The sequence below is a fragment of the Onychostoma macrolepis genome, chromosome 16 (assembly GCF_012432095.1).
Source record: "Onychostoma macrolepis isolate SWU-2019 chromosome 16, ASM1243209v1, whole genome shotgun sequence".
Classification (NCBI taxonomy): Eukaryota; Metazoa; Chordata; class Actinopteri; order Cypriniformes; family Cyprinidae; genus Onychostoma; species Onychostoma macrolepis.
Window position 1 is genome coordinate 19470288 of NC_081170.1, and position 12002 is coordinate 19482289.

The following is a 12002-nucleotide window of genomic DNA, read 5'->3' on the forward strand; positions in this document are numbered from 1 at the left end:
CTTTCATTATACCATATAGTATAGAATACTGTACCGAAAATAATTAACATATCAGGTGTTTATATATAAATATATTCGACACAATATATACATTATACAATGTGCAAGCAGTGTGTAGTTGAATGCTATTATAATTATATAGTGGATGAGGGTAACATTTAAAAGTGTTTGCATAAATTGTTTAAAGAATTGCTGGCTCAGAAGGTTTGAGCTTCTACTAACCTAGCAGCAGCACCAAACAGCTTTCTCTTGAACTGAGATTTTGCAGTATTATTGTTGTGTTATCCATTAAAGAGACTAGTTCACACAAAAATAAAAATGTTGTCGTCATTTACTCACTTGTTCCAAACCTATATATATATTTTTTTTTCTTATGTTGAACATAAGAAAACGTTGGCCCCTACTGACTTCCATAGTAGGGAAAGAAATACTACGAAAGCCAGTAGGGGCCAACGTTTTGGTTCTTCAAAATATCTTCTTTTGTGTTCAAACATAAGAAAGAAACTTATACAGGTTTGGAACGAGTGAGTAAGGGGGGAGGAAAAAAATGAATATTTCGGACTAAGAGTGTCCGTGGGTTGTTTAGTTAGGGCTCTGTCCATGGTGCTGAAGAATTCAGGTGTGTGTCTGTTGACTTTGATATTCTTAAGGGAGAAAACGCATTAAACACACATCTGTAAATGTAACTATTCATTAATAAATTCTTATAGGGTGTAAATGTAACTGTGTGTATATACTAATTTGCTTAGAGCACAGTGTTTTGGAGAGAGGCCTACTCCGAGCCTTCGCCGCGTTTTGTGTGCAATTCAGTCATTTCACCAGTAGATGGCAGCTAACGTTATATGTCTGATCAGTCAAGCCTACGTAAAACATATACTGAAGTAATCAAACGTATTAAGGGGGAAATGAAGATTAAAATCTACACACTAAACACTTCTGCTGCTTTTCTCTCATTCTCGCCCATACAGATGCTCTTTTGCGCCTTTTTCAGCGCTGGCGGTCAACGCGTAGTCATGGAAACCGCTAAAGGTAGAGCTAGACACATGAAGGATGTGCGCACGAGCACACACCCTCCGCCCGACCCCCTCACCTTTCGCCCCTAATTTCAAATTCAGGCTCCTCACCCGATTCCCTTTCAGTCCCCCAAACAAACCACCCCCAAAATATCTGGCCTCTTTCCCCCGTTTTGCTGTGTCCGACTCTTTCGGTGTCCGAGCAGCTCTTAGCGGGACGCAGACTGCCGCGTTCATCATCGATGGAAACGCTGGTAATGTTGTGTAAACAAACTCACAGCTTCATACATTTATTCTTTTGCGTATGTACAACTTTTCCATTCCATGACGTCATCCTTCTGTCCTTCACTCACTCTCTTTTTTCCTCCCTAATGTATATTTGTTTGTACTTTCTGCCGTTTCTCTGCCGTTATATTTCATCAAAACGATTCACGTTAAAGTTGTCCCGTCTCGTTTAAACCCGTCCCGCACAGAGCGAGCAGGACAGAGGCGGACAGGGTTATTGCCTGTAATGATTTCTTGCTCGGACCGGGGTTTTCTTTTTATTGATTAGATAGAAATGAATTCATGAGACAACCCTCTCTCTCGGTGTCGGTGCTTGTGTTTCTCTGCATGCTGTAATTGGCGCAGGGCATCGCGGGAATATTTGATTTGAACAGCGGAGATCTGCCTGTGAAATATGCATGCCCTCGTGTTTTACAGTCACGCTCCTGCGAACATATTGCGATGTTCAGATTTGTCGCGGGATGATAAATACACAGCTTTCTGCCACCTTGAATGAAGCAAAGCTTCTGTTAGGCTTTTTTGGCCATTACTGCTGTTTGTTTTAAAGGTGCAAACCAAAAACGACGCTATTAGCGATTATTATGACAAGGGAGGAATATTGGCTACTGTATGTTTGCGAAAGGACACAGCTTCATAGGCTAATTGTTTCACCTAAACTGTTTTTTATTTTTATTTTCTTATCGCTGGAATGAAATAGCCTACCGTCTGGGTGTCACCGAATGCTAATGTAATAGGCCAAATTGCAAGGCTTTATTTTGCAGGTTTTTTTTTTTTTTTTTTTGTCGAACGTTTGCAAAATTGAGGTTAAAACGTTTCAAAACCCTTCAAGCTTTTTTTTTTTTTTTTAAAGCATGGCTTTGTTGTGATGGTTTTGTATTAACATTTTATTTATTAACATAGAGCAGCCTAATTGTGCGCGATTACGCGCGTAAAGGCGTGCGAGCTTTGGAAAATCTGGACATGGTGTTTACTCCTTTGGGAAGCTTTGTAATCAATATGGTCGATATTTGTTTGGCGGCCTATCCTTGATAACGACGTTGTAATAATACCATCACGCGGCCTCAGCATGGCCGTTAGTGTCCGCCGCCACACAGACTGAATCTCCGCTGAGGGGAAAATCGATGAGCAGACTGAGTTAATTATGAGAAAATCAATTAAGAGGTGGAGATTTTGGCTTTAAAAGGGCAGCCAGCGCCAGTGCAAAGGAAAAGGGACAGAATAAAGAAGCCTGTTCACACATTTCTGGGCTCCGTTCTTTTCGCTCTTCTCGTCTTATTTAAGGTGCGCGAGCGCGTGGTCACTTTCTCCGTGGCTTATGACGCTAAACTAGCCTACATCATGTTTGCATTTCTGTCAGCCGACCGTACAACACATTTACAATGCTGTAATGGGGCTATTTCATTCCAGCAGAATTTTATAAGATATAACCTGCACGTGTTGGTGATGGCGAGAAGCGCGCGGAGATCTCATTATCTTTTTCCTCGGTAAACAAACTGGGTCCGACAAACAAACAAACAAACGTGTTTCGATGTTATTTTATTCACAGTGAACATTTCTCTTTCTTTCTTTCTTTCCTTTTCTTTCTTTATTTTTTTTTTGTAGGTATGGGTTTGTAGAGATGGACAGAAAGGTGGAGACGTTCTCTTATAAGTTTACATAGTGGAGTTGGGCCATCAAATATTTGAAGAGCCTGGCTCTCTGTATATATGTGCTCTCACGCTTCATGGCCGATACACAGGCACGTGTACCTTTTATTGGCTTCAGATTAACTAAGAAACGCCACACCGCAACCTCTTAACGGGTGCCGTGTCTGAAGATGTCATTAAATCTTCAGGACTCATTATTGATGCCATATTTGCGAGTTTTAACATGATGCAGAAATTGTGAGAACCATTAGAACCTGGTAATCGAAATATTAAATGCATTTGTAGGCTATAGAATTCTCTCATGCAGAATTCTAATGAGGCTTTGAAGAAGCATATCTCTTTAGGCTATTAAAACTGTGCATAAATCAACACTACATTCTGCTTTTAATAAAGACATATTAACTGAAAACAGAAATCACGTGTTATTCAAAATATATCCTTATTTTACCATGACGGTATGGCTAAAGAGAAACTATCAACTGAAACATTTCACAAAAGTGATATTTTCCACGCATTTACTCGTTTTAGTTTTTGAATTACGGTGAATTAAATAATGCAAATCATGAAAATAATCCAGCCAAATATGCACTATCATGCATATGAAAATATCTGAACATGAATAATGGTCTAATAAACATATCTAGGTAGGCTAAACACATTTCTCAATGTCTGTATTGAGATGATGCGTAATTATAGATAATTCAGAGAGGTATTTCTTAAATTATTGTAGTCTAGATTCATAATTGTTTTAATAGCCAGATTGCTATTTGAGTATGTAAATGTTATCTTCGCATTACCGTGCTTGAATTAATGACGACTTTATTGACTAGATTGTCAGTAACAGATTATTGTTTTTTCATGTTGTAGCTATGACTTTTTTTAACTTAATACACCAGATTTATTTTAAATAACTAAATGAACTCGAGTTTAACCGATATGCAAATTGCTGAGCATTACATACAATCATAACACCTTACAGTTTAGCGTTTATATCCATGTTAATTAATATAAAACGCAAATGAAGTTATATCGAAGAAATTTGTATGCATCAGCTAATAAATAAAATGATTTCCCTTGAGCGCGTTTTGGAGTAAATCAAAAGTGTCTTGACTTTTCCAAAGATGCTGTAGAAATATTACATAGCCTAAGCTATACAATTTAAAATAATAAAAAACTTATTATTAAGAGGTTGCCATACAAAATACTCTTTCATTTAATAACAGTGCAGCAGTTTCTGTGGAGACAAGAATAAATCTCTCATCAGCAGAATGTTTGTGTCGTTAATATCAACACTTCAAATAATAACTCTTGCAAAATGATCTGTTTTTGATACCATGCAAATTAGTAATATTATCGACATTATATTCATGTCATAACCAACGTAGCAGTGAGAGAAGAACACTCAAAAATAATAACAGCGGATAAAACAGCGGCAAACTCATTTTGTAAAGACTTTATAACAGAATAAAATGTACGAATAATATTATTATTATCTACTTAAATTGCTACATGAGTTTACTTAGTCCGACGATTTTATTGATGTTCATGGTAGGACCATCCAAGTCGTGTTTCGCTATCAATAACAAATCGATAAAAGCCTAATGGCTCTCGTGTGCTGTTAATACATTATAATAAATAAATAAATGAATAGGCTACCTAGCCTATGTAAGATTTTATTTTAAATTAGTAGGCTACCTATGTGAGATTATTAATATTTTATTTTTGGTTGTTTACTGTTCTATCACAATTACACTGGCTCAAATTCCTTCGTGAGAGCAGAAAGATTGTATTTGCGGCCAGGATTTTTTCTTGTTATTTTAGGAAATTACTGGTCTTCATAGACGGATCTGTCAGAAGATCATTTATGTCGTCGAAGTCGCGACAGTCTTGTTTATAACACTTATTTAAAATGCACACTTTAGTAAGTTCATATTATTATTATTATTATTATTATTATTATTATTATAAAAAGTGCCCCGCATATATTTAGTGTCCGGTATCAATCTTGGGTTTTTTCATAAGCAGCTGTCAGCGTAACTCACGACCCAGTGGGTCAAAGGCCAAACGACCACTGGTGCAATTAAAACGGACAGAGATGGAGCATTATGGCCCCATCCAATTTTCCTCTTACAAAAGAACAAAACCGCAGGCAGTTATTTCAGAAATATGATGCTATCAAAAGCATATGACCATACTGATGCTAATACAAAGACCTGTGTCCTCATATTCACTTAAAAATACAAAGTGTCTTACAGATAACATTTTTGGGGTATTATTCTATTATATGTTATTTAGCATTAAGGATGTGATCTCTTTTGTATTTTGTTATACTAATTCCTCAGATATTAATTTACAGAAGGCAGAATGAGTTATGGTTTATTTTTCAGAAGATATTCATTGGTGTGCTGAATCATTTATTTTTCTCAGAATTAAGGCATTTTAGAGAAGTGTTTCTGTGAAAAGTATTTCATTTTAAAATTCATTTATTTTATTTAGATGACATAAATCAGACACTATTGGCCTTTCCACATTCGCAGCTGTAAAATCCAACTGGCAAAACCTTAATACCAGCAGCTAATAAACTGTGGCGGTTGCTGTAACCTTTACAATTGTGACTTTTGCTCCTGGTTTGAATGTGTGGCTGGTCTGTTTGCAGCTCTATTTTTTTGCTGCTTGAAAGTGACTGTTGAAAGAATCAAGATGACCACAATAATACACAGAGGGGCATGAGCCGTTTATGAATGTGCGCGTGTGTTTAGAACCCGATGAGACGAGGGGGTCAGAGTTCATATTCAGTCCCAGACGGACGACCTTGCCCTTATGAATGACCCTGGGGTCATACGAGGATGGGGGAAGGATTCGAAGGGATATAGAAAATGATAGCAGAAGGGGAAAACAGAGAGAGGCAAAGGGTAAAAAGATAAATACAGAGCTGGTTATGAAACACACACATTTGTCGTCCCATTTTCTCCATTTTCATTTCCAAATGTATTCTCCATTTGCTTCAGTCGCACCTACACAAAAGAAAAGTTAACCTTTGACCCTTATCTTCACCCCAGCTCTGCAGTGTTCTTGTATCCCCAGCTGCTATAGATGAACTCTTCTGTATCTCGTATGCATTCACACTCATTTCCACTGTAACCCACGACTGAGGTTTAAACACCTGCAGTTGGCCATGTTCACCCTTAGGTAATGAGGGTTAGTAAAGAATCAGGGCTGATGGCCGCTCTTAAAGCCCCAGTGGGGTGCCGGGGTGGGGGCCACCGGGGCTGATGGTAGGGGTGTGATTGGGGGTGCAGTTTCATATGTGACCTGCGCTTGGCAGCAGAGAGCTGGCTGTCCTGCCCATTTAGTTTAGCTACTTATCTTAGCCAATGACCAGGGGAGGATACAGGAGTGAGAGGGACGACGCAAGCAAGTCTGAGGGTGAGGAAGATGACATGAAAAAGCTCACGAAAATGTCTGTTTGTCCCTTTGTGCTCACTTCAAGCTTATTGCAGTGCTTACAACGTGCTTTGTTTTTACATGTGCTAATTGAAGCATGCTAATCTGTCGTTGCTCTTCTAAATTCCCCAGATTTCAGTATTTTAGATTTGTAATATCTGATTCCGAACACTTTTAAGCTGTCATTTTCTCACCTTTTTCTTTGTCTGAATGCCTCTGTCCCGTAACCCATTTAAGCAATTACTCCCATCTCTCGTCATGGGCCAGATCCAGAGGTATATCTGTGTGTTCTCTCACTGAAGGAGAACAGCAGGTTTGGCTGACATTCCCTTTATCTGGCCTGTGCTGGTACCTAATCAGTCGGCTTTTACCTCGAGATGGGGTGTTTAGTGGGCATTTTCGCTTTGATGGAGGTATTTAGGGTGAATTTTTTTTTACAACTCAAGGTGTTTCGGTTGAAGTGTGGAGGATTTTTTGCTACTTCTTGGTTTCTGGTTTTTGAAATTACTTTTTTTTTTTTTTTTTTCGTGTTGGTGTATTTTGACATGCATTGAGGTTTGGTTATGGATAGATCAAACAAAACTCTCACATATTTATATCAATGAATCTGAATCGGTACAGTGTTTTATTTGATTTTGTGATTTAGTATTTGGAAAACAGTTTCTTAATGATTAAGAATGAAGTTATGAGAATCAAAAGAAGAATTTGCATACTTCTGATTTTGCACTTAGATTATGAGGAAAGAAAATCTGAAACAAGCACATGTAATTATGTGATGGATTGAAAGATTAAAATTACATTAAATCTTTTGTTTGCACAAAGTGACCTCACTAATCATGAATTGTCTGCCATTAATATAGTTTGGAAAAGTATAATGTAGTGCTTTATATTTATATTTAGTGTTTTGAGAGGAAAATAAAATAAAATGTCTCTACTCAAGATATGATGTTTACGTAAGACGTTCCTGATTAATATGATTAATATGCATATCAGGTCATTTTAATCAGAAGAATTATCTTTCTTCACTTGATTTTCCTTTAAAACTAAAATTACTTATCATAGCCATTACAATAGGTTAAAATATATTCACAAAGTATTGTTTAGACAAATAGCTACACTGGTGTCAAATGTTTGGGGTGAGTAAATTAAAAAAGGAAAGGAATTAATACTTTTATTCAGCAAGGATGCATTAAATCGATCAAAAGTGACTGTGAAGATTTTTATCAAATAAATAAATAAATCAATTTCAAATAAATGCTGCTCTTTTGAAAATTTTGTCCATCAAAGAATCCTGAAAATGAAAATGTATCACAGTTTCCACTCAAGTAATTATTGAGCACAACTGTTTTTAATAATAATAATAATAATAATAATAAATGTTTCTTGAGCTCCAAATAAGCATATTAGAATGATTTCTGAAGGATCATGTGACACTGAAGACATGAATAATGGCTGCTAAAAAAATTCAGCTGTGCCATCAAAGGGATAAATTACATTTTAAAATATGTTACAATATCATTGTTTAACTGTTTTTGAATGGTAATGTAAATAAATATTCTGACAGTCAAATTGTTTTTCACATCTTCATTAAATATGCTACTTTATCTTCAGATTTCAGATTTTTTTTCTTCATGTTTCAGAAGATTCTCTGAAATGTTCAAAGATGACTATAAAATGTATGTAAATCTGACACTCACAAATCAGAATGTTGAAATTAAAAACAGACAATAAATTCAAAAATATATGCATAACAAAAACAAAGATACATTTACATTATGATACATATTTAAAATTTCTGCATGCAAAGAAATAACGAGGTATCTGATAAGACACTGTAAGGAGGTTTTTCTCATGTACTTATATCAGTTGTAGTTTATTCTGCAAACTGACTGAAAAGCAGGGAGAAAAGATGAAAGTCTAGGCTGACTGACAGGAAAAAGTACCTTACTGTACCAATACAACCACAATGCTCTTTAATGCACAATCTAGTCACTGACAGGGGCTTGGCCTAGACTCTGTTGCCTTTGGATGATCCAGATGTCTTTTATTTATATCTGCTGTTCAAATAGCATGAGCTAAAAGATACTCTATGCACTTCATGTGTTTAAGAGATGTTTTTGTAACATTGTCTGTTTCTTGAGATTTTCCTGCTGATACTGACTGCTGAATGTTACTTTTGAGGTGGTGTATGAGAGAAAATCTTATATTTTCTCCTTGCTGATTTTTCCCCCAGCACAAGTCCATTCTGGGTCACTCATTTGTTACAAGGAAGAAAATGACCAAGAAAACAAAACAAACATTAGAAAAGTGCAATGTGAAAGGGTGTGAGGGATGAAGAAAGGGAGAGAGAGCAAAAGAAGGCTGAGCAGCTCTGAAAACAAGGCTCTCAACTGAGAGGGATGAAAGGGACTGGATGCAGACGCTTATTTGAGAAAAATGATCTCTGGATGCTTCCCCACAGCCCCAAATGCCTCTTTTTCATTTCTTTCTCTCGTTTCACTGTAGGATCAAGAGCACGTAATCTGGGGGAGATTTCTTTGTCCAGATTCATTTATTCGCTGCCCGACCGTCTCAAAATTGCTTAAACATTTGGCCCCAGGGGAATTTGCAGTGTTTGTATATTTATATTTTGTATGTTATGCTCATCCCCTAATACCCACAAAATCATAAAACACATTAAAATAAGCATTTTCAAGGGTTTGCTGCATTCAGTTTTTATTGTGGGTCTTTCTTTGTATGGAGAAAACCTTTTGCAATCATCTTTGCAGCCCTTTGCAGTGTTGTTTAGAAAACTGAAAATACCATTTTATTAATACCAAGCAAAGAACATATTCTTCTGAGAATAGAGAGGTAGAGGAACGGACAGAAGCAAGTGCTTGAGTAGAAAAACATGCATATGTTCCATCCCCATATTCTCCATTTATAGTTATCATCGGCTTTATCAGCTACGTTTACATGCATCCTAATAATCTGTTTAGAAATGGATTTGGTGGCTCTGTTTAACTGAAAAGTCTCCATGTAAACACCTCAATCAATTTAACTCAGCTTGATCCAAATGAACTTTAGATTGTATTAAAAGGGGTGGTACAGACCTGAAATAATTCAGTCAACAAGAAAAAAAAGTATATAAAAGCCTAAATCGGACTATTTTCTGTTTTATTTTCGGATTCAAATATACTTTGCTGTGATGCATATTTCTGCGTACATTTTAGGTCATGCGTATGTCTGTATGATTGTTTACTCATGTCTAATGTCTTACCATCTGGTCACAGGATGAGAATTAATATTCACTTAATATTTGCTACAAAGCTCTTCTAAAATAAAGTTCGAAACAACATTTGCACTCATTGTACTAGTGATATTATCACATTGACGTTTTGTTTGGAATACATGTAATGCACATAAATGTATATGTGACCCTGGACCACAAAACCAGTCATAAGTGTCAGTTTTTCGAAACTGAGATTTATACGTCATCTGAAAGCTGAATACATAAGCTTTCCATTGATGTATGGTTTGTTAGGATAGGACGATATTTGGCCGAGATACAACTATTCGAAAATCTGGAATCTGAGGGAAAATCTGAGAAAATCACCTTTAAAGTTGTCTAAATGAAGTTCTTAGCTATGCATATTACTGATCAAAAATTCAGTTTTGATATATTTACGGTAGGAAATTCATTAAATATCTTCATGAACATGATCTTTACTTAATATCCTAATGATTTTTGGCATAAAATAAAAATGGATAATTTTGACCCATACAATGTATTTTTTGCTATTGCTAAAAATATACCCCAGTGACTTAAGACTGGTTTATCCAGGGTCACATATGTGAATCAGACTGCAACATTTAGGGTTCATTTAAACAGAACATTCATAATCTGAAGTTGGATAGGATTCATTCTGGTTGAGTGAAAATCTTGTCTGTGTGATTGATGTACACTTTGTGTATGTGTAGGATATTTATAACTGTGCTTTTTTGTGTAACTTTTTTTGGTTAAAAATGATCCGAACTCAATATTTGAGCAAGTACATAACCAGCCAGTGTTCAAAACTGTCGCTTTACTTTAGCCTGATTCACAACAGTTAGCTTAGAATAATGTTTTCTAATTTAAGTGACAGCCTAGGAATTCACAGGAAATTCGAGCACGCTGCCGCGTCATTACGTCACGTCTGTAAACATAAAGAAGTTGTCCCGGCTAATAGGCTATATCGGATGTGAGATCTCACAGCAGCTGCAAAAATGAAACGTATCATTTTGATGACGGATTGTAATCTAGAAAGGACTATATGTTTATGAAACATGTGACTGTAATTAAATTATATTCTAGTTTTAAATGTGCATCTGATTATAGATAGCCTGGGATTACACAAGATTTGTATTTTAAAGAGAACCAGTTCGAAGGAAGAATAATTAGCTTTTTGGGTTAAAATAATTTCTTAATATGAAATTCAAATGTTATGAAAATTAGAGATAAGACTGTACACAAATTAAAATCTACCCACTAATACACAATATATACACATAGTCACGCAATGCTGATGTTTAACATTAACAATTTGAGAACAAAGTATAACAATAATAATAATTTGAACGGTTTGATGTGATATGAGCTAACTGATCGTTACATTTAATAACCACTGGTAGCGCAATTTATTGTAATTATTTTTTCCTCAGTTGGTCAGAACAAACGTGGCAGACTTGTTACTTACTTGTTCAAATGACAATATCTTGTGAAAATTCTTATTTGGGTCATATATTCCAAGACGTAGGCTAGAATCTGTGATTCCTAAGTACAGTATCCACACCGGCGCGGTGACTGACAGACGCACATACGCAGTTGAAGTTTTGGGGGGCCTCCTGGATCGTGGTTGGGAACCACTGCTATAGATGACATATAGATGAATTGTAATTGTAAATAATACAATTTAATTTATTTATTTACTTTCATATTTTATTAAAGTTCTATTTTGACCCCTATAGTAAGTATTTTTGTTTACTTCCATAATATTTGAGGGAGGGGGCACAACAATACAATCCTGCTTAGGGCACCGGTTCCCAACCACGATCCAGGAGGCCCCCCAAAACTTCAAAAGTTTTTCAAAATTTACCCCAAAAGTTTTCCATGTCTCCTTAATCAAACACACCTGATTCAGATCATCAGCTCATTAGTAGAGACTCCAAGACCTGAAATGGGTGTGTCAGACAAAGTAGAGATGCAAAATGTGCAGTGTTGGGGGGGCCTCCAGGAGCGTGGTTGGGAACCACTGATCTATAGCAAAAAGGTGGCCAAAAATTAGAGATTAAGCGGATATTTGAATCAAATGTTGGGTCAATAGCCTATTAGACAAGGACTTCATAAGTGTGTCAGTAGCAATTACTAGGCCTTTGGCTCCCTTTGCAGGCATTTGTAATAACATGTAATGTTGATAAAAAACAAACAAACAAACAAAAAAACAATGGACACCATCACAAAATTTGTAATGGTTTTACTGGTTATGGTAATTGGTCACCTTCTAAATCCTAATGGAATATGTCCCAAAACACACTACAGAATGTTTTTAATGGTTAAAAGTTGATGGTTTGTAATGTTTGTAATGGTATTTGAGAT